We start from the raw sequence: 27,762 nt of genomic DNA, 5'->3' as shown, positions 1-27,762 counted from the left end.
CTACTACTACTACTACTAGACTTCAACTCCCTGAGAGAACTGTTAAGCAGGATCCCCTGGGAAGATAATATGAAGGGAAAAGGAGTTTAGGAGCACTGACAGTATTTTAAAGGTGTCTTATTGAAGGCACAGGAACACACCATCCTGAGCAGCAGTAGAAAAAGCAAATATGGTAGGCAACCAGCTTGGCTTAACAGGGAACTCCATGATGAGCTTAAACTCAAAAAGGATGCAAATAGGAAGTGGAAACTGGGACAGATAATTAAAGAAGAGTATAAACACTTGGCTGGAGAATGCCAGAAGGTAATCAGCAAGTGAAAGCACAACTGGAACTGCTGCTAGGGCAATGAGAAGACAAACAAGAAAGGTGTCCACAGACATGTTAACAATAAGAGGGTGATCAGGGAGGGTGTAGGGACATTACTGGATGAGGGAGGGATGGTGGAAAAGGCTGAAATACTCAATACTTTTTTTGCATTCGTCATCACAGACAAGGTCAGCTCCTAAATTACGGCACTAGGGAATGCAGTATGGGAAGGAGAGGGCACACCTCGGAGGGGGAAAGAACAAATTCAGACCTATTTAGAAATTAAATCCATGGCTCTGGATTTAATGCATCCAATGGTACTGAGGGAATTGGCGAATTTTATTGCAGAGCCTTTTACCATTATCTTTGAAAACTTCTGGAGATCAGGGAGAGAGCCCAGAAGAATGGAAAAAACACAAATATAGTGCCTAGCTTTAACAAAGGAAAGAAAGACAATCCAGGGAACAATGGACAGTCAGCATTACCTCAGTCCCTGGAGAAATCATGGAAGAGGTCGTCAAGGAATTTATTTTGGAGCACTTGGAAGAAGGCAAAGTGATCAAGAGTAGGTAACAAGAATTCACCAAGGGCAAGTCATGCCGTGACCAATCTGATTAGTTTGTGTGAGGCCGAAACTGGCTCTGTGAACATGGGAAAGTCAGCGCACATGATATATCTTGACTTTAGCAAAGATTTTTAATACAGTCTCCCACAACATTCTTGCCCCTATGTTAAGGAAGCATAGCTTTGATAAATGTAAGGTGGCTAGAATGCTAGTTAGTGGGTCAAAACCAATGGGTAATTATCAACAGCTCAGTCTCTGGTTGGTGGTCAGTTTCATGTGGCGAGACTGCTGGATCAGTTATAGGGCCAGCATTGTGCAACATCTATATCAATGGCCTGAATGGAGTGTACCCTCAGCAGATTTGCAGATGACACTAAGAGGGGGGACAGCAGATACGTTGTACAGTAGGGCAAGGTCCAGTGTGACCTAGAGAAACTGGAGGATTCAGCCAAAAGAAATTTGATGAGCTTCAAGAAAGACATGCGCAGAGTCCTGCACTTGATAGAAGAATCCCAAGAAGCTTTGTGTGTTGGGACCCAACTGGCTAAGTAGAAGTGCAGCAGAAAAAGACCTGGGTATTACAGTGGCTTGATGTGAGTGGCTTGATATGAAGTCTCCAATTGAAACTTTTAAGGGCGCGATCCATAGTCTATGCAGACTGAAGGATGCCTACTACTATATGAGTCAACAGTGTGCCCTTGTTGCCAAAAAGGCTAAAGGCATATTCGGTGCATTAGGAGCATTTCTAGCCTCTCTAGAGAAGTTATTTATTCCCCTCTATTCAGCACTGGTCAGGCCACTTCTGGAGCATTGCATCCAATTTTAAGACCCACCCCCCCAGCACAGAAATGATGTGGATGAACTGTACCAGTTTCAGTGGAGGGCAACAAAAATGATTAAGGGTCTGGAGCAGATGACCTATGAGGTGATGCAGAGGGATTTGGGGTTATATAGTTTGCAGAAGGGAAGAATGAGGGTTACTTTGATATCAGCCTTCATCTCCCTGAAGGGCGGCTCTAAAGAGGATGGAAAGAGGGTATTCTCAGTAGTGATTGATGGCAGAACAAGGAGCAATGGTCTGAATTACAGAGGGAGAGGTGTAGGTTGGATATTAGAGAAAACTATTTCACCAGGAGGGTGGTGAAGCACTAGAATGTGTTATTTAGAGAGGTGGTGGAATCTCCATACCTAGAGGTTTTTAAGTCCTGGCTTGACAATGTTCTGGCTGGAGCTGATCCTGCTTTAGGCACGGGGCTGGACTTGATAACCTACTAAGGTCCCTTCCAGCCCTAGGATTCTATTATTCCATAATACTGTGATACTGTTTTGACTTATTATCAAGCAGAAGTCAACATCAATATGGATTCATGCACTGTTCTGACCCTCTTTTACAAATCTAGTGAGAGAACTTATAAAAACTTCTCTGCATATGTAGACGAATATTGAAAGACCCTTCTCTTCAAGCCAAAATTCAGCACTGGACCTTTTCAAAACTAAGACACTGGGACTTGTTTTAGGATTAGAACATACCTATGTTTTTCCTACCCTGCCGATATTTCTTGGCCCCTGAACCTTTTTTTACATAAGCTTCCAAGGATAAACCAAATGATGCATGGAGACTAAGGCCAGGAAGATGAAGACCCAACCCCTCACCTTTGCATATCTGATGTCAGTGTTTGTTCTTTTAATTAATCAAACAAACTGCAAGATAAAAAAGCAGTCCTGTAGCACCTTAAAGACTTACAATATTATTTACTTGATAATGAACTTTTGTGGGAAAGACCCACTTCTTCAGATCTGGAGAACAGCAGTTCTTTTTATGTCAGTTATGACTTATTCTCCAGATCTGAAGAAGTGCATCTTTCCCACAAAATGATATTGTTAGTGTTTAAGGTGCTACAAGACTGGTTGTTTTTTGCTTTTGTTTAGTGAAGATACAGAATAACACGGCTATCTCTCTGAAGCTACAAGATGTTAGGAAAGAACAAAACCAGGAGATGAAGTGTCCGCTGAATGACCAGCTCTGTGCTCAACCTCTGATGCCTCTCGAAAGTCTCAACATAAACTGTACCAGATACCTCGGGCTCTTGTTCCATTGGCTGCAGAGTTCCATTAAACATGCTTCATCACACGCCAAGCATCTGATGATCAGCCTGGTTACATGTGCTCAGGTGGATTCTTCAATTAATTTGTTTTTTGGTTAGATTGGTCTTTACGTGCTTACTCTCAGCATGTCAGCAGCATGCAGCCTTTCATTTTCCAGCTCAATGTTCCTCTTCAATACTTCTGAACAAGCCTGATGTGCACTGCAGGGATCAGGGAGTATTTTGCACTGTCTGCTTTGGTTTCTTCCACTTCAATTTTGTTTCAAAAAAGCAGCTCATCAGAATAGCATGTTAAGGTTTGGTTTAAGCACAGTAGTTTGGCAGGTATGACAAGTTGTGAAGCTCAGACTTTTGAGTGGTCTATTATAATAACTGGTTTTTGGATTCCACAGCTGCTCTATCATACATGCTGTTCAACACTGCCCAGAAGCCTGAAGTGGAACCCCCTGTCCTGAGACATTTCTGCCAGCAAACATTTATTTTAACAAGTGGCACTGGGGGACACTTTCTTACCACAGTAAAATGTGGAATGTCCAGCGAGTTTGCACAGTCCTTTTACAGTTGCTGCACTTTCTCACCAAAGCTATGCTGCAGAGCAAGCGCTCTGTCCATATCATGAAATGGAGTCAGGGCACTTTCAGAGGTCACGGAGGGGAAGAGAAGAGAGAACAATACCAGGCATCTAGCTGCTCTCAGGAGCTTAGAGGGCTGAGTACCATCCTGGACAATACTGACAGCTTCTACAGAGGTACTGCTTCCTAGTCAATATGATATTGGCATCTTGTATGGCCAGGTATGTGCACCATGTTACGGGGAATCCAAGTGTTTACCTGCTCAGGAGGAGCAACGTGTCCTCCTGAATGTAATAGGCATATGCAATAGATGAGGGGACTTTCTTGTCTGCAGATTAGCAGTCTCCTAAAGAAATGCTACAATAATTTATGTATTAGCCAGCCCTCTCTGTTACCATGTGCTTGAGAGCAACATAGATAGCCTTCCTATATGCTCAGGAAGGAAAGCCTCCTGAAACCTCTTCCTCCCAGGGCACTAGGCCAGGGCAACATGTTACCACAAGACCTTCCATATTTGAAGGCTGAAGAGTAGATGATCTTCTTCCTCAGAAGCCTCAGATATGGCCACAGCTAGAGGTGGATGTGATGCTGGCAGACGCAGTGCCAGTTCTTTTCAATGCACTGAGCCCCAGTGAACACTGACAAATGCGTAACTGGAACCAGTCTGGCTCACCTGTGAGTTAGAATGGGTAGAACAGATATCAGTGCTAACTAAATGTGGTAAGTCTTTAGATTTTATGAAATGTTTGTAGGATGCTCCATGGGTTAATTCTACGTATAATATCAGCATCCTATATTGTAAAGTACTACTAAGTGTTTGCTTTGTAACTACAAAAGGTAAATTCTGGAACTGTATAAATCATCATAAGGAAAAAAAATACCCATTCACCTAATACAAAAGAAGGTGTTATCTTCTGCCCACCAGGAAGGACTGTTCAATCCAAATGGGCCACTGTGGAACAAGACTGTCAACTGCTCTCCCTACCCACCTTTGAACAAGTTATGAGCAGAAGCTTGGCCTCTAATTAATCTAGTCCCACACAGTGGCTTCTGGTGCAACATTAATGGTTTGTGGACCTCTTGAATGCTCCTCATTGCAAAGAATGATGCTCATTTTATTCTCAAATTTCTCTGTTCTGCACACATTTATTGTCACTCATGTCTATTATCGAAGAGGCTTTACATCAAATGTTGTGTCTACACTATTAGATAAAATCGAATTTAAAGGAGTTAGCTTGATATTATTCACCCAGACACCCATTACACATACAACAGATGCAGCAAGGACTGTCACTCTCATGTGGGCCTTCACAGTCACAGTCGATGCTGCAAATGATGATTCCAAATGGAACTACAAAGGGTGCAATCCATAGTCTACGTAGACTGAAGGATGCCTACTACGACTACTATGCATCATACATACATTCTTAGATCAATACAAAAATACTACATTTTGGCTACAGAGAATATCCTCAGAAGTCTTCCTTGGCATGTTGGGAATTGACTCAAGAAAAAGATTCAGATGATATATGACCCCCCCCACCACCACCATTCACTTTCCTTCCTCACTGCATGTGCACAGAAAAGGAGACAATTTCTCACAGCTTGATCCCAAAATTTTTCAAGAATTTTTAGTGTTTCAACCTGCCAGCGTGGATTAAATCCAGATCTGTGCTAAGGGCCAGAATAAGGGATACTTTCACCCTCAATTTATGTTTACTACTCAGACTAGTGGCCACAGTATCCTAGTTCATTAGTCATTGACCTAGGCAGATTCTCTGAGATGAACACAAGGCGCCCACTGATGTTAGTGGGCTTTCCCCCTTAATGAGTGTTTGTAAATTGCAGCAGGGACTGTTGGATGTTTTGTGTTGTAGTCGGATCAGTACACATTGTGTGTGCTTAAAGAATAACATCCACTGAGGAGACAATGGGACTAGGATGAGAGATTTTTGCTCACCAAGCGCAGCAACCCTATATCCAGCCCTGTTCAGAGCCAAACTGCAACAAAGCAAGGCAGATATTTACAGAAGCAGTTTCACAAGATGAGAATGAGATTTCTTGTGCAATGGCCAGAGATGCTGGACTTTATTTTTAGTCACCTTTTCCATTACAAGGAGGAAATCATGTCATTTAGACATGCCCAAAAAACGTGCTAAGGAAACACTAGGTTCCCAAATTCAGCCACTGCAGTATGTTAGTACATTCACCACACACATTTTTAACAAGTAATAATGAGTGACAAAAATAACTGACCTATTTACGACTCCACAAGTACCTGTATCTCGTATTTGGAGGCATTGAAATCAGCATGGAGATATTTAGAACAAATCTATTCTTGAATCTCATTTTTTTAACTCTCTGTAAATCATTCCAATGTGAACAGTTTTTAATGGAGATTTTTTACATTTTTTCAAGCCCTCTGGGGGACATTTTTATGATTTTAGACCTGGTCAAAGATAATTAGTATTTTAACTGTTTCAGATGAAATTCCATTCCCTATAGTATACATAGTTCATCAAGCAAACTAGAAGTGACCTGCTTCCCAAGCCAAGCCAAACCTAAACACCTTGTCCAGAAATGATGGCTCTTCCCCAGTGGGAAGAACAGGCTTACTCCCTGCAGGGAAAAACAATCCCACAAAGGCAACACTCAGATTTTCTATTGTGGCAGAAGTTTCCCCAGTTCAGGAAACCAGCACATGACCTTGGCCCCTCTTGAGCTTTACTACAATGATCTAAGCAGAACTGAAGTGTTAGCTGCACAGGGAGGGCTCGTGCTGAGAAATTAAAGTCTAGGAGCAAAGCCTCCTATGGAGATGCAGGAAGCCACTCCCTTCTTATTTGGGGGTCTGACCCATAGCTGGACAGGGAGGCCTTCTTGTGGAGCTAAGAGCCAGCTCACTATGCAGGACAGAGACAACAACTAGTCGCTGCCTCTCTCCTGAGATGATGTCAGCTGAGTTAAACTACCGAATAAAGATGTCCCTTCTGCTCTGCCCAGTAGTCCCACAGCAGCTTTCCTTTGTCCTTTGACTAAGCTTGCTAAACTTGGATAAGCTTTGAAAATTGCAGAATGGAAAACTGAAATTTAAAAAGGAGACACAGAGCACATCCCTCTCCATCCCCGCTTCCTGACATTCATTTTATGGCACAGCGTGGCAAGCAAAAACGAGATGGCGGGTGGGGGATGCAAAGCAGCTAGATGGTAAGGGAGCTGCTACAGCAGGTAAACAATGGCCATGTGGACCCGGTATCTCCACCCTGCAGGCCCCTCTGCCCAAGTCCCCCTGCTCTGGTGCTCAACCACTGAGCTGCACAGGGGAAGCCCTGCTGCCCCCATGCCCTCAATGACCCTCCCACAATCAGCCCCGACCCCCAAAGACGCTGATGCCAGGAACCCCCGAGCTGCCCCCTCCTCCAAACCCAAGCTCAGCCTGGGGCTGGGGAAAGCATCCCAGTCCTAGCCACCTCCACCCCCGCACCTCTCAGTGGGGCAGAGAACATGGTCATCCCCAGCCCCACTCCTCTATGGCAAGAGGGGTACTAGGAGCCACAGCCCAAACAAGCTCCCTCCCCAAGAACAGGAGGGGGGCAGGGACCCTTTGACCTGACTCACCCCCCTCCCTGGAGACAGGCAGGTGGAAAACTGGCACCTTCCCCAAGTACAGGCAGGGGGCCAGGAGCTGCGGGCTGACCCACTCCCTACCCAATATCAGTTGGAGGGGCTGGGAGCCATGGCCCAGTCCAGCTTTCCCCACAATACAAGCAGGGAACCAGAAGCTGCAACCCAAACTGGCCCTCTTCTGGGGCCGGAGTGGGAGGAGGGCTGGGAGCCACCGCACAAATCAGCCCCATCTCCAAAAACAGGTGATGGGGGCAGGGAGCTGCAGCCTGACACTCCCTCCAACCCCCCACCCCCCCCACCCCGCAGAACAGAAAGGGTGGCAGAAGCCACAACCAAAACTGCCCCCCCAGGACGGGGGGTGGTGGTGGTGGGTGGGCACCACAGCCTGAATTGCTCCCCCCCCCAGGAAGAGGGCAGGAGTTGCAGCCCAACCCACCCTCTTTCCCAAGAACTCCTGGTGGGGGTGGGAGCTATGGCCTGAGCCACCGCCCCCTGCTCCATGGACAAGGTGACAGCGAGCCATGGCCCAACCCACTAGCCTGTGCTCTGACTCCTGCATGCCACACTCCGAGCTGAGCCCCATCATTTAAATACAGAATGTGTATTTTCCTTTTTTTGCTTGAATATGACGACAGCTTGTCTATTATTTTGTACAGATTTACAAAGGATTACCAGGATTATTTTCTTTTTCTTTCTGAATGTAAGGAACTGAACCCAGCCCTTTTGGCAGTCACCTGCCATCAATATATGGGTTACAGAACATTGAAACAACATTCACACTTTTTCAGCTTAAATTCAGAGACCCATATAGCCAACATTTTAGGACAGTATGTGGAAGTCATCCAACCTTGCTGGCTAAATTATTTTATTTTACCCCTAGTACATGTTATTTAAGAATCTTTCTGCGCAACTAATGGGCTAGAAATATGTTCATCATTGTCATGTGGCATGAATTCAACATTTCATTTCTTTCTACATACAGAAGATAAATAATTACTGAATTCTTCTGCCTTTTCTACCTCATTATTGACCCTATGACCAATTCCATCTACTAGTGAGTGAATTGCTAGGATTTCTTTTGTTCCTGATATACATAAGCCCATGGTCATGTTTTTTTAAACGGCCTAAATCCACACACAGTAAAAAAAATTCAAACTCATCCATTCTAATGGCCAAATAGAAGAATACTAATGAGGTGCTGAAATGCATAGGCAGCACCTCATTTGCATGCCGGTGGCCGCGACACTTTGAAAGGGCCATGGTTCGCTCTTGAACAGCTAGTCTACATTGGGGTCCTCTTGGAAAGGATCCCGAAAACATTGAAATCCCCTTATTCCTATGAGGACCCCGGTGTAGATGAGCCACACGGGAGCGAACATTTTCAAAGTGCCACGACTGCCGGCTTACTAATGAGGTGCTGGATATGCATTTCAGCACCTCAATAGTATTCTTCCATTTGGCCATTAGGATGGCCATTTCGAAATTTTTACTAAGTGTAGACAAGGCCTTGATGTCTTAGGCCTCCCTTATCAATCTTCTGCACTTCATAACTTCTAATTTGTGATTGTTATCTAATTTATCTTTTTCATTTTTTTTTATTTCTAGTAAGTAAAATAGCCATTACTTCCCTTCATAAGTGCCTTCACCAGTTTGTGACAACAGTGAAATTGTGGCTTAATAGCCCTCTAGTAAACTCTTTATGAGCAGCTCCCATTCACATTTGCCTCCATATTTTTCCTCCCAGTCAATTTTGCTTATAATGTTTTCAGGTTTTTGCAATTAGCCCTTTTAAGCCACCAAGCATATATTTTACTGGTTGGGACTGTCTTCTATTAGGCCATAATGAATGTAATGAGGTCATGATCATGGTCCCTAGGCAACCACCAATTTCTAGGCCAGTGATCAATTTATCTTTATATGTAATAATGAAGTCTAAAATAGAGTTATTTCATACTGTGTGCAATACCTTTTGTATTCAAAAATTATCATCTATAATTTTTAGACACTGTAATAATATTTTGGCATGAACATATACCACAAATGAACATAATTTCTGGTATACTTCTTTGAATAATATTTTGCTACATTTTACTTTTTTTCCCCTATTTTATTATATCTCCACTAAGGTTTCTCAGACATTTATGAAACTTTATCTAAATTATCAAGTGTGAACTTAAAGTGAATTAGTTAAACTGAATTTAACTTCTGGGTAGATAAAGTAGTGCCTCAGTTTACGTGAGGGTTGTGTTTCAACGCACCCTCACGTAACTGGAATTTTGCATAAGTCGTGGGGCTGCTTTTTCCCCAGCAGAATGCACCTTCTGCAGCCACGACAGAAGCAGGAGTACCTGGAGCTCTTTTTGAAAGGTGAGTTCTTGGGTTGGGGGCAGTTGGAGAGAGTTAAGCCTGTCTGTGGGCTGGGGCCATGGGAGGGGTGTTAAACCTGGGGTGGGTTAAGGCTGCCGGGGTGGGGGAGGGGGAGAAGAGTTGAGCCAGAGTCATGCACAGGGGTTCAGCTGGACCTGGGGGGGGAGGGGGTTGAACCAGAGGGGGAGAGGGTTGAGCTACAGCCATGGTCGGGTGGTGAGCTGGGCCATGGGGCGGGGTGGGGGGAGGTTTGAACTGGAGTTGGGGTGGGTGAGCTGGAGCCATGCATGAGGGGTGGTGAACTGGAGCCAGAGCCGGAGCCGGACATGTGGGGGGGTGAGGAGTGAGCCAGAGCCACGCACAGGTGGTGAGTGGGGCTGGGGGTAGGCGTTGAACTGAGGCTGCGTGGAGCGGGGTGGGTTGAGCCAGGGCCACGGGGGGGGGGGGTGAGATTTTGAGATACACATACGTCACATTAATGCAAGATTAATGCACCTCAAATTCATGCATTCCAAAGGTTCACCATACTTTCACAAAGAATTAGTGACCTTAATTTGGTTTATTTTAATTCACTCAAAGTAAAGGAAGCAAGGGCCACTTTAATTCTAAATGGCACTGACCATGCTAGGATTTAGTTTGGTTTAACTAACTCACTTTAAATTCACAGATTGGGTTAATGCAGATTAATTTCCTGAATGTTCCTGGGTAGACACTCCTCACATCTGACACTGAATCAAGTGTTATGACCTCTAGGTAATTGCATAATGATTTAGGTTTCTCATTACAGGGAACACAGCTTGGGGTAGAGGATTGCAGGGGATATGGGGTTGCAGGAGTCAGAGAAGGGGCTGGGGACTTTGAGGGGTGCAGGAGTCAGGGTTGTGGTTTGTGAAGGGCCCACTGACAAACTCCTTCCCCTCCCAGGGCAAAGGCAGGCTCCCTACCTGCCCTAGTTCCATGGGGCTCTTGGGAGCAGCTGCCAGGTCTGTGCAGCTCCTACTGAGTGCTGGCTCCCATTACTTGGTAACTGTGACCAGTAGGCACTGCAGGTATGGTGCCTGTCGGTGCAAGGACATTGTCCATCGCATCCCTGGTTACCCATGCACCTAAAAGTGCAGGACCTGGTGGCCTCTTCTGAAGAACCACAGAAAGCATCTCTGGGATCCTGCACCACCAACCTCCTCTAAGATCCAAGCCTAGAGTTTCCTCCTGAAGCCAAATTACTTCCTGGAGCCCTCATCCTGTCTTCCTCCAGCTATCCAATCCCTTGCCCCAGCCTGAAGCCCCCTCCTGCACCCCACCCACTCATTCCTGGCTCCACCCCAGAGCCTGAATTCCCGACGGTAGCCTTTACCCTCTGACCTTAATCCCCAGTTAGGATAAGGTTCCAATGAAACCACATTAGCACGTGACCTGTTTCGTTCTTATTGGAACTCATCAGATGTGCACAAACTGTTGTCTATAACGTGATTTTTAACCCTGGACACCTTCACCGTAGTCAAGGACGATACCATATCTCCATGGGGGTCACAGCATTGGTTGTGGAAAAGGGGTAGATGTAGATGAGTTGGATTGATCGCTTTCCCAGATAACTGGACCAACAACTGTTGGCCATGTGTGCTACATTCACAAGCGAGTGAACTGTAAGCGCACCCCAAATGGGGGCTGACTATATTTCTTATTCCAAAAAATTACAGTATTTCAGAAAAGCTTGGAATGAAAGGTCACAACACTATACAAAAATGCCTCAATGACTGTACAGAGTAGACACATGACAAGACAATGAGGATCAACCAGTCCAACAACAACACCATCACACTGAGAGGGGGTGACCTGGAGGAAGTGGAGAAGTTCAGCTGCCTGGGGAGTATTATGGTCAGAAATGGAGGAACATAGGACAGCAATGGCAGGAGATGGAAAGCAACCGCTGCATTCAAGACTCTCCATCCTATATGGAATTCACAAGTATTATCTGTGAGTACGAAACTGTGGATCTTCAACACAGATGTGAAGAGTGTACTCTTGTATGGATGTGAGACCTAGCATGCTAAAAAGTCTTCAAATCACAGACACTCATAAACAGATGCCTGAATTACAGTCCTCACTTCAAATGGCAAGACTTGGTCAGAAATGAGGAGCTTTGGAACAGAACAGGACATGAACCAACTGACTTTCAAATTAAGAGAAGAAATTGGGGAGGGCTAGGCTCTCAGAAACCATCATTCAGCATAATCGGTCAAGTTCTCACGTGGAACCCACAAGGAAAACGCAGAAGAGGAAGAGCTCTGGAGAAGGTCTGCTGAGACTGAAGAACACCAACCGGGGTACTACTGGGGTCACCTAGAAGTTTTGTCCTGAGACAGAGTGAAGTGGAGGAGACTTGCCAATAACCTAAATGCCAAGCTGGTACTCTCAACATTCAATGTCGAAGTAGCGACAAGGACTGTTGAAAGGAGCCACCCCGGAAGGAAACACGGGATACGTCTACACTAGCACACTACATCAAAGTAGCGTATTTCAAAGTAAGACCATCAAAATAGGCTACTTCGATGCATACCGTCCACATGTCCTCCAGGGCTGGTGCCGTCGACATTCAACAGCAAAGCAGTGATGGGGACCATCGAAAGGAGCCACCCTGGAAGGAAATGTGGAGAGTGTACATGTACACACACATACACACACACGTGCGTGCTCCCTGTCAAGCTAAGGGGCCAGACACACCTGGCCTGCACAGCACGAGGTCTGCAGAGGACTATCTGTGCTCTCACAGACCAAGTCACAGCAGCAATGGATCCCCAGCAGCAGCAGCAGCAGCAGCAGGAGGAGGCCCTCCATGTAGTCGTCCAGGGGGCAAGCACCCTGCTAGATGCTGCCTGGGAGCCTGCCCAGTGATTCCTGCCAGAGGAGCCCTCCCCAGGGGCAGAAGGGGATGCCCCTGACCACCGGTCTCCCCTCTTCCTCCCCTGCTGGGTGCTCCCCCACCTGTGGAGCTCCCCCACTAGATCTGAGTGGTGGGAGCAGCTGGTCATGAGGGAGTGGGATGATAACCAGTGGCTGTGGAACTTCTGCATGCGCTGACAGACCTTCCTGGAGCTCTGCCAGTGGCTCACCCTAGCACTGAGGCACCAGGACACCCGGATGCGCCGCGCAGTCCACATCGAGAAGAGGGTCGCAACAGCCATCTGGAAGCTGGCCACGCCGGACAGCTACTTCTCTGTGGGACACCAGTCTGAAGTGGGAAAGGCCATGGTCGGGGCTGTTGTCATGGAGGTAAGGAGCCCCGGGCATGCACCCACTGGTGGGGCGGAATGGGGGCGCTGGGCGGGAGGGTACCCAGGGAGGTGCCTGGGAGGGGGGCCTGAGGGGCGGGGAGGGCCTGGGGCACCCTGCACACCCTCATGGGCACCTGCGTTCCCTCCCTACAGGTGGTCCGTGCGCTCAATGCCATCCTGCTCCACAGAGTCATCCGACTTGGGGACCTGGATGTAGCTGTTGCCAGATTCGCTGCCATGGGGTTCCCGAACTGCTTCGGGGCCCTGGATGGGACCCACATCCCCAGCAACACCCTGGACCACAGCAGAGGAAGATACATCAACTGCACGGGCTACCACTCCATGGTCCTGCAGGCCATGGTGGACAGCCGGGGCTGCTTCCAGGATGTGTATGTGGGCTGGCCCGGCTGCACACATGATGTCCATGTTTTTAGGAACTCAGGCCTGTGCCACCAGCTGGAGGCAAGAACCTACATCCCCCAGAGGGCGATCCCTCTGGGGGACACCACCTTGCCCCTCTGCCTTGTGGCGGATGCAGCCTACCCCCTCCAGCCCTGGCTCATTCACTCGTACACCTCAACGCCCACTAGGAGCAGCTGAACACCCAACTGAACCATGCCTGCCATGTGGTGGAGAGGACCTTCAGCCACCCGACGGGCCTCTGGTGGTGCCTCCTTGCCCGTCTGTACGTTGCCCTCCAGAACATCCCCCAGGTTGTGGACGCGTGCTGAATGCTCCACAACATTGTGGAGAGCAATGGGGAGGCCTTCACCCAGGGGTAGGCAGTTGGCGCCTTCACGGGCTTCCCCCAGGTGGCCTCCACACCCAGCCTCCAGCCCCACCACAAGCGATAAGGCTCTGTGAGGCACTGCGGGCCCCTTGCGATCAGGGAGAGCCGTGAGCCCCTCCCTGTCCTTCCCTGGTGGACCGTGCCCGCCCAGCACACTTCTCCGGTTCTTTGGAAAAATAGAACTGTGATGTTTTGAAAATTGTTAACTGTCTTATGTGCATAACTAAAACCGCAACCAATATACAAAGGAGGACAACTATATGCAAGGGGGACAACTATATACAAATGGGAGCCCGGTGGATAGCTCTGCCATTGGCTCATCAGTCTGGGGTGGGGGTGGAGGGGCATGACCCACCAGCAGGTACAGCTCGCGACCACCACCCCCACATCCATGGTCCCTGGCGCGGCCATCTGGGGGCTGGGATGACCTGCAAGTATGGCCAGGATTCCTTCACCAGCTGGTCTTCAGCCCCAGTGAGCTCCACTCCTGGGGTCTGGTAGGCAGCACAGCAGGTGGGGCGGCAGGCAGCGAGGCAGGTGGGGGTGGCAGACAATGTAGCAGGTAGGGCATTAGGTGGAGTGGCAGGTAGGGTGGCATGGGAGGGCAGCAGAGGGTGGCAGCCAGGCGACGGCCTCCCGGATTGACCCAGCTATGTTCTGGAACAACCCCATGAAATTCTCCCATGTCTCCCAGTGCCGGGTGGACTCCTCCCTGTCAAAGTGGAACCTCTCCTTGGCCACCTCCGTCTGCTACTGGAGAGCTAGCAGGAGCTGGGGGTCGACAGGGGCCATCCCCACGATCTGGCGGTGGCGGGCCCATCCCACTGCCCTTGGTGGTGTCTCCGGGCTCTCACAGTGGCTAACCTACAGCAGGCTGTCAGGAATGACGGAGGGTGCCTGGCTGCCTGGGTCATCGGATGGTACAGCTGCGGAGAGGAAGGGACAGAGGGGAAGGCTGTTAGTACTGTGCCCTGGCCTTTGGCCCTCCCCCCCAGGCTCTCTTTGGGTGCTGGGTCTCTATCCCCATCGGTGGGTGTGATGTCCCTGTTGGGTGTCCCCATTGCATGGTCCCCCCCACCCCCGGGTTTAGGGCACAGTGCTGTCAATGGGTGCTGGTGCTAACGGGTGCTGATGGCCGTGCTGCCATCCTGGGACTCTGCTGTGGCTGGGTGGTTTCAGGTCAGGGTCCACTGAGGGGTACGTGATGCTCCCAGTCATGTCTGGTGCCCCCACACCGGGGCTCAGGGGTGTGTCCCCTGTGGGGTACGTACCTGGTCGTCCATTGCTGGGGTCGGGGGTGGGGACACCGATGGCACAGGAAAAGCTGAAGCACTCCATGCTTTTTTTGCCTCAGTCTTCAAGGACAAAGTCTACTCCCACATGACGGTCCTAGACAATGCAGTGTGGGAAGGTGGAGGGCAGCCATCTGTGGGGAAGGAACAAGTTCTGAGCTTTATAGAAAAACTAGATATACAGAAATCCAAGGGTCTGGGTTTAATGCAACCGAGGGTACTGAGGGAACTGATAGATGTCATTGCTGAACCTTTTGCCGTTATCTTTGAAGAATCTTGGAGATCAGGAGAGATCCCAGATGCCTGGAAAAAAGGCAAACCTAGTGCCCATCTTTGAAAAGGGAAAGACTGACAATCCAGGGAACTATGGCAGCAGCGCAATGGAAAGGGAGCTAGGGGGTATGGTGGACGACAGGCTGGATACGAGTAAACAGGGCGCCCCTGTAGCCAAGAAGGCTAACGGCAGCACACTGGGGTGCATTAGGAGGAGGAGTTCCAGCAGATCTAGAGAAGTGGCTGTTCCCCTCTATTAGGCACTGGTGAGGACACAGCTGGACTATTGTGTCCATTTTTGCTCCCCCCCCATATAAACAGATGTGGATTTGCTGGAGCAGGTTCAGTGGAGGGCAAGAAAAATGATTAAGGGGCTGGAGCACAAGACCTATGAGGACAGGCTGAGGGATTTGGGCTTGTTTAGGTTACAGAAGAGAAGACTGAGGGGTGATTTAATAGCAGCTTTCAACTTCCTGGCAGGGAGCGCTAAAGGGGAGGGTGAGAAACTGTTCCCAGTGGTGTCATACGGCAGAACAAGGCGCAATGGTCTGAAGCTGAAGAGGCTGGCTAGTAGGAAAAACTATTGCACCAGGAGGGTGTGTAGCACTGGAACGTGTTGCCTGGAGAGGTGGTGAAGTCTTCATTCTTTGAGGTGTTTAAGTCCTGGCTTGACAAGGTCCTGGCTGGGATGAGTTAGTGTGGGGGTGGGGGTGGGGGGCGGTTGAAGCTGGTTGAAGCTGCTTGAAGCGGGGCGGGGGGCAGGTGGACTAGATGACCTCCTGAGGTCCCTTCCAGGCCTAGGAGTCTATGAACAAAACTCGCTAATGTAGCCCCAGCCATAGTGAACTGTTTCCCTGGAAGCATCTTAACAGCTCTTTGGAATAAGGTGAGAAGACTCACCATGGATTCACTGGAAATTATTTCAGTATAGCCATGTCAATCAGGAGTGACTCTGTGTGACAAATATTACTGAGCTAAGCAGTACAAACTGGCCAGCTTCACGTCATAAAGCTTCCGTTCCCCAGCCTCCGCAGTCCTCGTATCCCTCTCCCACGCCCTTCTAGCCTACTGAGACCTGCGTCACTCAGCCACCCGCACAGAAGTGGGGTTCAGCAGGCCACAGCAAACGAGAGCAGGCTGTCGCTTGCTCTGTGCAGTGTGTGCAGAGCAGTGGGGAGGGGAAGCCAAGGGTTGGTCACTCCCTGAGGCTGCTGCTGCCACTGCTTGCCCCAGCCGCCCCTGCCCAGCCGCAGGTAATCCTTCCTCACTGCCTATACTGAGGTGGCTGCAGAAGGTCCCTCAAAAGCGTGAGGCCTAGGGCAGCCACCCCACTTGAGCTCATGGAAGGTACCGCTCTGATCCTGCCCTTCCACTCCCACCGCTGCAGCAGTGCGTCTGTCGGTGCGACTCCCGGGGGTGGGGGGGTCCCTCTCCCTTTGGAGTGGTGACCTAAGGTGGACAAATTGGGAGCAGCTGCTGCCCTGCACCTAGCTGTCCCCGTTCACCTGCCCCTTCGTTCGGTGCAGCACTGACACCTGGTGGCCAGTCTGGGTAATGCACACAGTCTGATTCCTAAGGGGCAGCACAGACCCTTGGTCGCACACAGTGTTTCCCTTGCTGCGGCAGCAGCACGCCATGGCCAGCAGAGCATAAACGGAGCTATACCCATCTCATAAAACTGGAAGAGACCGTGCGAGGTCATGGAGCTCAGGCCCTTGGACTCACAGCAGCACCTATCACCATCCTTGACAGATTTTTTTCATTTGCTTTAAAGTCTGTTTGCCCCAGCTCCCTCAAGGACTGAGCTCACAACCTTGGGTTCACAAGGCCCATGCACCAGCCACTGAAATATCCCTCCCCACAATATAAACGGGGCTTTCATGGATATGCGGTGACAGCCACTCATCAGCAGGGATCCCTCTATTTTTTTTTCTATCCATGCTTGGAATAAATTTTGTTGTGTGCACCAAGACATGTTCCAATCTGTTTTCCCATTAGAAAAACATGCTGCCAGCTTTGGGCCCTCTGCAGATCAGATGGGCTGCACGTGAATCTCTCCTGTGTGATTCCCTCACCACTTGCTTTACAGGGAATACCTGTTGCCAAAAGAAGACTGGTGGTGGTGGTCGGGGACTCCCTCCTAAGAGTGGCGGACTCTTCCGTCTGCCGTCCGGACCTGGAATCTCGAGAAGTTTGCTGCTTACCAGGAACTAGAATCCAGGATGTGACACAGAGACTTCCAGAAATCATCAAATCTGCGCATTATTACCTCTTCCTACTTCTCCGTGTAGGAACCAACACACATCACCGAACAACCTTGAGCAGATCAATGTGGCTTATGTAACTCTGGGAAGGAAGAGGTCAGGGTAGACACTGTAGAATCATGAAAGTAAATGCGTGTTTGTGTACTTGGTGTCAGAGAGAGGGATTTGGTTTCTTCGACAATGGGATTGATTCTGCTTTAGGAAAAAGGATTGCTGGGAAGTGAAGGGATCCACCTACCAGAGAAAGGAAGAGCATCTTTGTGGTTAGGCTTGGGAACTTAGTAAGGAGGGCTTTAAACTAGGTTCATCATGAGATGGTGATGCAAGCTGTTTGTACACAATGCAAGAAGCCTGGAAAACAAACAGACGGAATTAGAGAGCCTGGCAAAGTCATAGAGGTATGAGCTGATTGAAATAACAGCAACTTGGTGGAATAACTGGAGCACTGTCATGGAAAGGTATTAACTGTTCAGGAAGGGCAGGAAGGGGAGAAAAGAAGAGGAGCTGCAATTTATGTGAGAGAGCAGGTAAAAGATGATTGCTTCAGAAAACTAAGCGAAGCTTCCAAATCATAGGTCCTGGTTCTCATGGGAGACTGTGATCACCCAGACATGTGCTGGGAGACTAGTACAGCAGCACACAGAAAAATCCATGAAGTTTTTGGAGAACGTTGGTCATAACTGTTGCATATGCTGAAGGAACGGAGCAGGGGCCGTGGGCAGCTTGATCTGCTGCTCACACACATAGAACAACTGGTAGGACAAATAGAAGTGGGTGGTAGCCTGGGCTGCAGAGATCATGAGATGGTAGATTCCTATATTCTGACAAGAGGAAGAAAGGTGAACCGTAAAATACAGACCCTCGATTTCAGAAGACCAGACTTGAACTCCCTGAGCACTGATGGGTATGATCTCCTAGAAAGATAATATGAAGGGGAAACAACAAGAAGTCCTGTGGAACCTTATACACTAGCAGATATTTTGGAGCATAAGCTTTCACAGACAAAAACCCTCTTTGTCAGATGCATGGGGGTGGGAGGAAATCAGAGGAGTGTTTAAAAGGGGGGAGGGTCCCAGTAAAAGGGCGGGCCAGAGCTGACAAGGTCTATATAGTCAGGGTGGAAATGGCCCATTAACAGTAATGTACCTCAAGAGAGGAGAAAAACAAGTCAGCTCAGTCAGGGAGTGGGATATGGCCCATTGTCAGATTCTAATGTGTTTTGCCCTTCCAGGGCAAAGACTGCTTTTCTAAGGGGCTAAACACTCCCAGTTTCTGTTTAACCTTTGGTTGATGGACTTAAATTTGCAGGTGAATTGCAGCTCAGCAATTTCTCTCTCCATTTTATTTTAGAAATATTTTGGTGTAGGGCTGCTACGTTTAAATCTGTTAGTAAGTGTCCAGGGCGACTGAAGTGCTCTCCTACAGGTTTATGTATTTTACCATTCCTGATGTCTGAATTATGTGCATTTATTCTTTTACGCAGAGAAGGAGGAAGGGGAAAGGAGTTTAAGAGAACGGGCAGTATTTTCAAGAGGCCTTATTAAAGGCAGAGGAACCAACCCTCCTGAGGCACAGTAAGAAAAGCAAATATGGTAGGCAACCAACTTAGCTTACAAGGGAAAGTCTTGGTGAGCTTAAACTCAAAAAGGATGTGTTCAAGAAGTGCAAACTTGGACAGATTGCCACGGAGGAGTAAAAATATATATATCTGGAGAATACTTGGAAGTAATCAGCGAAGTGAAAGCACAGTTAGAACTGCAGCCAGAAAAGAATTTAAAAGGCAACAAGAAGGACTTCCACAGTTATGTTAACAATAAGTGGGTGGATAGTGTGGGGCCGTTACTTGCTGATGTAACCTGGTGACAGATGATGTGGGAAAGGCTGAAGTACTCAGGTCTTTTTTTTGCCTCCCCTCTTATAAGTGCTCCAGTAAATTCCTTGAAGATCCTCTCCATGACTTTTCTGGAGACAGAAATACGGCTGACCAGGCTGTAGTTCCCTGATTGTTCTTCTTTCCATTTTTGAAGATGGGCACTACATTTGCCTTTTTCCAGTCATTCAGGATCTTTCCTGTTCTCCACGATTTTTCAAAGGTTATAGCCAAGGCTCTACAGTGACATAGAACACTAGAACTGGAAGGGACCTTGAGAGGTCATTGAGTCAGGGCCTCAGCTCTCATGATAACACCAAGCACAAGCTAGATCTTCCCTGATAGATATCTCTCTACCACTACTACTACTCTGCAACCCGTGTACTCCAGGTGGAGAACAGGTCATCTACAAGTCGCCTCCATTTCACTCTGTCTTAGGGCAAAACTAGCTGGCTCAGGAGAACCTCAGTAGTTGTTCATCATTCTCAGTATACCTTCTGAACATTCTCTGAGGTCGTCTTCTTTTGCATTTTTTTTCTTACGGGTTCCATGTGAGAGCTTTACAGGCTATGTAGGATAATAGCTTTCTGAGAGTGTGGCCTAGGTACCCCTCTTTCCTCTCTTGATTTCAGTGTTAATTGGTTCTTCCATAGCTCCTTATTTGTGATGAAGTTTTATCATGTGATGTGAAGGATGTACCTCAGGCATCTGTTTATGAAAGGCTCTGATTTGAAGACTTTTTAGTATGATGGACTGTACATCCATACAAGAGCGCAGGCTTCACATCTCTTTTGAAGGCATACAGTTTCGTCTTCGCAGACGGTATTTGTGAATTTGATATGGGCTGGAGATTCTTGAATGCAGCTGTTGCTTTCCCTACCCTGGCATTGATGTCCTTATATTTCCCTCTAAGGCTGCCCATAATACTCCCCAAGTAGGTGAACTGCTTCACCTCTTCCAGGTCATCCCTTCCCAGTGTGCTGGTGGCATTATTGAACTTGGTTTATTCCCTTTTTAATGCTCAGTCCAGTCACTGAAGCAGTTTTGTTTAGTGTTGTGAGCTTTTATTTCAAGCTTACATGTTGGTGTGACAGGAGGGTGACATAATTAGCAAAAATCAGAGTCCTCTAGCTGTTTGAAAAGTGTCCACTCAATGCCTCATCTTAAAAAAAAATCTCTGGTGATGGAGATTCCACACCACCCACAGGCAAAAATTTCCAGTTTAACCACCCTGGCATTTAGGAAGTTTTTCCTAAAGTACAACAAACTTCCCTTGATGCAGTTTAAGCCCAGAATGTTTGTCTTTTTTGCACCAGTATCACACTGTTGACTCATATTTCGCCTAAATCCCTTTCTGCCGTACACTAGATAGGCGCATCCCATGTGAAGCTGATTGGGCCTTCCTAAGAGGAGTACTTTCCATTTGTCCTTAATAAACTTAATCCTGTTTACCTCAGACCATTTCTCCAGTTTGTCCAGATCATTTTGAATCCTGCCCCTATCCTCCAAAGCCCTTTCAAACCCTTTCAGCTTGGTATCATCTGCAAACTTAATAAGCATACTTGCTATGCCAATATCTAAATAGTGATGAAGATATTGAATAGAACAGATCCGAAAACAGTCCCCTGAGGAACCACACTGGTTATTTCTTTCCAGTTTGATTGTGAATCATTAACAACTATTCTCTGAGAACAGTTATCCAGACAGTTATGATCTCACCCTTCACAGCAGGCTTCAGTCTGTCTACACCTTTGGGCCAACTACCCCACCCTTGCCCGCCGCTCCTCCAGTCCCAACTGGGGCCATGACCACTACTACCATCAGTGTTGAGTACAAAGTGTTCAGTACAAAGCATCTGGGTATTTCTGGCACATGATGGCATATATGATGTTAGTTGAGGAGCATGAGAAAGTGCCCGTGATTGTGTGAATAACCTGGTTAGGTCCAGTGATGGTATTGCCAGAGAAGATATGTGGACAAAGCTGGGAGTGGGCTTTGTTGCAAGGAAAGGTTCCAGGACTGGTATTCCTGGGGTATAGACTGTGGCTGTTGGTGAGGATCCTTATAAGGTCTGTAGGAGAGAACAGGCCTGTCACCTTGGGCCTTCTGGAGTGTGGCATCTTGATTAAGGATAGGCTGTAGGTCTTTCATAATTTGTTGCAGTGGTTTGAACTGGGGCTGTAGGTGATGACCAGTGGTGGTCTATTCTTGGCTTTTTTGGGCTGATCTTGGAGTAGATGGTCTCTGGGTATTCTTCTGGCCCTGTCGATTTGTTTTTTTATTTCTCCTTGTGGGTAATTCAGGTTTATGAATATTTGGTGAAGATCTTGTAGTTTTTTTGGTCTCTGTCAGTTGGAGTAGAGCAAATTTGGTTTTGGTTCTCTGTGCCTTAAATATTGAGTCTCTTCTGGGATGGCTATGGTCTGAAGAAGTGTGTCTGTCCCACGAAAGCTGAACTAATAAATTATTTTTGCTAGTCCTTAAAGTGCTACTTGAATGCTTTTTTTTTTTTGCTAGTATATAGCCTAGCACGACTCCCTGTCTGTTACTATTCAAGAGGCAGGAAGGTAGGCCGGAAACAGTTTCCTTCAAAGTTACTCAGAGAACTATATGAAAAGCTGAAATGAGAAATAATTTCAAACATATGCAGAAAAGTAGGGAGAAAACTGAGCTACATTCAAATATAGCAAGACGATTATATTGAAAGCTAGCCTGAGGAAGAGCTGAGAAGAGCCTGAGCTGAGGAAGAGAGGAAAGGTCAGGTTAAAACTGACGAAAATGATTAAGGGGTTGGAGCACCTATGAGGGGAGGCTGACGGATCTGGGTTTATCTAATTTGCAGATGAGAAGATTGAGGGGTGATTTAATAGCAGCCTTAAACTTCTTGAAGTTGTGCTCTAAAAGAGATGGAGAGAAACTGTTTCAGTGGTGACAGACAGCAGACAATGGTTAATAATCTCAAGTTACAGGAGAAAAGTTAGTTGTTTATTAGTATAAACTACTAGGTGCGTGGTCAAGCAATGGATTGAGTAGCCTAGGGAAGTGGTGGAATCTCCATTCCTAGGGGTTTTTTAAGTCTCTGGCTGGGACTACTTAGCTGTGGTTGATCCTGATTGGGGCAGGGCTGGATGATCTCTTCCAGATCTGATATTCTATGATTCTATGCGACTATGAAAATAAGACTAAACATAGCTTCAAAAATAGGCAGGAAGTTGGTTGGAAAAACTAAGCTAAAGTAACACAGCGAGACTCAGTAGACAATAAAAAAATAGTAAGCATGGACGGCTGTAAATTGAGGTACATTCAAAGAGAGCGGGAGGACTTCATTAAAAGCTTGACTGTGAAGTAGATTCACACGTAGGCAGCACTGCAGGCTAAAAACTCAGCAATGTTAAATTATACTGAGAGGAATATTTTAAAAAATAGACTGAGATGTAGGTTAAGCACTGACAGGATGTTAAAATGTAAACTGTAACATTCAATATGAGTAAGATTAAAAGCTAGACTGAGAAGTAGAGTCAAGAATAGGGCAGAAGTTAGAGTGAAAAGTGAGCTACTTTCAAACATAGCAATAGTATTACATTGAAAATTAGCTTGCCAAGTATGACCAAATATAGAACTGAGTCAGTTCAGAGAAAGTGATAGGACTGGATTAAAAAGTAGACTGAGAAGTACGTTCACACAAAGACAGTTATATAAGGTGAGAATTGAGCCACACTCGAAGATATTGAGAGGACTACATTAAAACCTAGAGTGGCAAGCAGGTTCAAAAATAAGGAGAAATTAGGCTAATACAATTCAGCTACACTAAAAGATAGTGAGAGGACAACTTTAAAACGTGGGCTGAGAAGTATGTTCACACATAGGAAGGAAATTAGGATGAAAACTGAGGCACATGCAAAGATAGCGAGAGGATGAAATTGAAAGTTGGACTGAGAAGGAATGCGAAATATATAGCGAAAGGCAGTCTATAAAGTAAGCTACTTTCAAGATAGCAAGAAGCCTACATTGAGGTCAAGACTGAGAAGAAGGTTGTACAATCAAGGAATAATATGCAAAGACAGCGAGAAGAGTAACTGGAAGTACAGGCAGGATGCTAGACTGAAATCCGAGAGCTATTCAAAGATAGCAAGCCGAAAATATTAAAAGCTAGAGTGAGAAGGAGCTTCAAACATAGGCAAGACGCTACTCTGAGAACTGAGGACCACACTGACAATTAGATGGAGAAAAGCTTCCAACCTGGGTAGGAACATAGCTGAGAATGTTCAAAGACAGGGAGAGGACTTATTTGCAAGTTAGAATGAAACCTTAAAACACAGGCAGGAAGCTGAGGTGAAATCTGATCCACATTCAAAGATAGTGAAAGGAGTATATTAAATGCAGGACATGGGCAGGAAGATGGGCTGCAAATAAATCCGTTCAAAGACAGTGAGAAACCTGGACTGAGAAGTATATTCAAACATAGGCAGGAAGTTAGACTGGAAACTGAGCCACATCAAAGATACAGAGAGGTATACATTAAAACTTGACTGAGAAGTAGCTTCAAACATTCGAAAGGTTGGCCAAAACTCTCATACGCAATTATACTGAGACAAATACGTTCAAAATTAGACTGAGGAGTAAGTTCAAACACAGACAAGAAGTTAAACTGAAAACTGTGCCACTTTCATCCTTAGTGAGAGGACGACTTGACAAACTGGAATTAAAAGAAGGTTCAACAAAAGACAGGAAGCTAGTCCAAAAAATACAAACAAAGCAAAGGGACTACATTAATACTATACTGGTTAATCGGTTCAAATATAGGCAGGAAAATAGGCTAAAAATTGGGCCACATTAAAAATAGTGAGAGGATTACATTAAAAGGTAGACTGAGTGAGAGTGTGCTAGTGTGGCAAGTAGTTAGGCTGAAAACTTTGATATATTCAAAGATATCAAGAGGTCTACTTCAAAACCTTGATTAAGAATTAGTTTCAAAAACAGGCAGCTTGGTGGGTGGGCAACTCAGCAACACTCAATCATACTGAAAGACAGCACTGAAAGCTCATGGGAGAAATAGCATCAAACATAAGTAAAAAGGTAGGTCAAAACCAAATACATGCGTAAACATATAGAGGGGACATTGACATATAGAAAATAAGTAGCTTCAAACACAGGCAGGAAGGTAGGTTGAAAACTAAGCTACAGTGAAAGATAACAAGAGGACTACTTTAAACTTTGAGTGAGAAGCAGCTTCTAACATCATCATGACACTACTCTGAAAAGTCAGCTACACTTAAAGATAGCATCAGGGCTACATTAAAAGCTAAGCTGAGACTCAGCGTCCAACAGACTGGATGCTTGTAAAAAAACTGATCTAAATTGAGAGGAAAATCAAACACAGGTTTTAAACTGAGCCCCAGTCAAAGATAGCGAAAGGACTACTTTAAAAGCTTCACTGAAAAGTAGCATAGCATGTAAGTAGGCCATACTGAGAGTAATACGTTTAAAACTTGACTGAGATGTAAGATCAAACACAGAAAGGAAATTAAACTCAAAACTGGCAAATTCAAACGTAGTGAGAGACCTACATTAAAACCTAGACTAGCAAGGAGGTTCAAAGACAGGCATAGGAAGTCAGGCTGAAAACTGAGCCACTTTAAAAAGTTCAGCAATAGAGAGGAAGTTAGGCTGAAATCTGAGCCACACTCAAGATAGTGAGAAGACTACAGTAAAAACTAGACTGAGAAGTAGTTTCAGACATAGGCAGAAAGGTTTGCCAAAAATCTATTGACATTCAAGGCTACATTCAATGACAGCGAGAGAACTACATTGAAAACTGGATGGAGAAAAGTTTCAAACATAGGTAGGAACATAGATGAAAACTGAGATACTTTACCTGATAAGTAGAGGACTGAATGGAAAATAGCTTCAGTTGCAGGTAGAAACCTGTGGTGAAATCTTATCCACAGTCAAAGATCAAGTAAGGGCTATATTAAAAGCTAGAGGGAGAAATACTGTCTACCATAGCGGGCTCAAATAAAGGCAAGTTCAAAGCGAGTGAGAGGACTACATTAAAACCTAGAGAGAGAAGCAGGTTTAAACATAGACAGGATGCTAGGACGAAAACTAAGCTACATTCAAGGATAGCGAGAAGATAACAGTCAATTATACTGCATTCCTGAGAAGCAGATTCAAACACAGGCAGGAATATAGGACAAAAAAAAGAATTATTTTCAAAGATAGCAAGAGGACCCCCATTACAAGCTAGAGTGAGAAGCAGCTTTAAACTTAGGCTAGCCTAAAACTGAGCTACACAGGAATAGGGTGAGAGAACTAATTTGACAGCTAAACTGATAACTTCAAACATTGGCAGGAAGCTGGGGTAAAATCTGAGCCACAGTCAATGATGAAGAGAGGACTACACTAAAAAGTCAGACAGAGAATTAGCTTCAAACATAGGCAGGAAAATTGGCCAAAACTGGGCTATACTGCAAATTGACAAGTGGACTACACTGAAAGTAGACTGCGAATTAGCTTCAATCATATTATGGAAGGAACGCCAAAAAGTAACTACATTGCATGATATATTCAAAGACAGCAAGAGGACGATATTTGAGAGCTAGCCTGAACAGTAACTTCAAACACAGGCAGAAAGGTAGTTCAAAACTGAGCTAAACTCAAAGCTAGGAAAGAAGGGTTCAATGAAACATATATGGAAAATAAGCTTCACACATAGGAAGTCTTAAGCTAAAAAGTGAGTTACATTCAACGACAGTGAGAGAACTAAGTTCACAGATAAACTGAGCAGTGTCTTCAAACATATGTTGGAAGGAGGCACGAAAAATGAGTTACCTTCAAAGATAGCAAGGGAACAATATTGAAAGCTTGGATAAGAAGGAGCTCCATGTAGTGGCAGAAAGATAGGCTGAAAACTTAGCTACATTCAGTGACAAAAGAAGACTAGAAAGAAAGCAAGACTTAGATGTATCTTCAAATAGCACCTTGAAGGTAGGCAGAAAAACTGACCTAGATTCAAAGAGAGCAAGAGGACTACATTGAAAGTCAGACTAAGATGTGTCTTCAAATATAGGAAGGTAGAGTGAAATCAGAACCACATTTAAAGGTAGAAGGAGGACTACATTAAAAGGAAAGATTAGCAGTAGCTTCAAAAATAGACAGGAAATTTTGCCAAAAATTGAAATACATTCAAAGAAAATGTGAGGACTACATTGAAAGCTAGACTGAGAAGTTGCTTTAAACATAGGCAACAAGCTAGGGTGAATACTGATCCACATTTAAAAATAGCAGCTTCAAAATAGGCAGGAATGTAGGCCTAAAATTTTGCAATATTCAAATTTAACGAGACAATTATATTGAGAGCTACAATAAGAAATAGCTTCAACTGCAGATAGGAAAGTAGGCTGAAAACTGATCAACATTCAATTTTATTTAGAGGCTGATATTGACACCTAGACCGAGAAGAAGCTTCAAACATACGCAGGCTTTCAATTCAGCTGGATTCAAATCTACTGAGATGATTGCTTTAAAATCTTGAGTGAGAAATATCTTCATATATAGGCATGAACTTCAACCCAACACTTAACTTGTTTCAATGATATTCGGAAGATTAAATTGCAAGCTAGACTGAAAATGAGGTTCAAACATGAGCCAAAAAACAAGTTGCAATCTCAGCTATATTAAAACTTAGTTAGAGAGTAACAAAGGCAAACAGTGACGTACCTTAAAAAAAAAAAAGGCAGGAAGGTAGGCTGTGAAGATTTTGGGCCAACTACATTAAAAGCAAGATGGAGAAATATCTTCAATCGTAGGCTGAAAGCTTCATTCACAGGTAATGACAAGAACTGACTGAAAGAGAGACTGAGAAGCAGTTTCAAGCAAGCAAGTAGGATGAAACCTGAGCTACATTAAAACATAGTGAAACATTGAAACCTAGATGGAAAAGCAGGTCTGCACAGAGCCAGAAAGGTAAATTGGAAATTGAGGCAGGTTGAAAATTAGTGAGAGGACAATTTTGAAAAACTAACTGAGAATTTGGTTAAAACAAACAGGAAGGTCAGCCTAAAACCGAGCTAGCCATGGAAGAAGCTTCAAACATGAGCAGCAACGTTGGCCAAAAACTGAGCTAAATTCTAGGATAGTGAGAGTAATGCACTGAAAGCTAGACTATGCGGGAACATAGTTTAAAATCAATTGCTGTTAAAGATAGCGCGAGGACGACATTGACAGCTAGAATAAGAAGCAGCTGCAGCCATTCCAAGGAAAGTAGACTGAAATCATAAGACAGCAAGAGGACTGCCCTGAAAGCTTGATCAAGAAGTAACTTCGAAATTAAGGATAAGGGAAGGATTAAATTTGAACTATATTCAATGATAGGGAGAAGATGGTATTGAAACCGAAACTTCGAGGTGGCAGGATAGGAAGGGGACTCCAAAGGAAAACTGGAAGGAGAGGGAGCATG

General features: G+C 45.8%; 1 long non-coding RNA gene across 2 annotated transcripts in view; it reads right to left on the bottom strand.

Annotated features, from left to right (window-relative positions):
• Positions 1-14,267: 14,267 nt before the first annotated feature.
• LOC142023942 (uncharacterized) overlaps positions 14,268-27,762 on the bottom strand; it is a 29,080-nt gene continuing 15,585 nt past the window's right edge. The window contains exons 1-3 of one of the 2 annotated variants that reach the window (XR_012648345.1): positions 17,267-17,324; positions 14,877-15,031; positions 14,268-14,531 (exon numbers count right to left, since the gene is read on the bottom strand). This is a non-coding gene — a long non-coding RNA (uncharacterized LOC142023942). Of the gene's footprint in view, positions 14,532-14,876; positions 15,032-17,266; positions 17,325-27,762 lie in introns of those variants that run through there. The other variant, XR_012648344.1, reaches the window with a different exon arrangement.

This window comes from Carettochelys insculpta, chromosome 21 (genome assembly GCF_033958435.1).
Source record: "Carettochelys insculpta isolate YL-2023 chromosome 21, ASM3395843v1, whole genome shotgun sequence".
Taxonomy (NCBI): domain Eukaryota; kingdom Metazoa; phylum Chordata; order Testudines; family Carettochelyidae; genus Carettochelys; species Carettochelys insculpta.
Note: the sequence above shows the minus strand (reverse complement) of the source record. Positions and strands in the feature narration are given on the sequence as shown.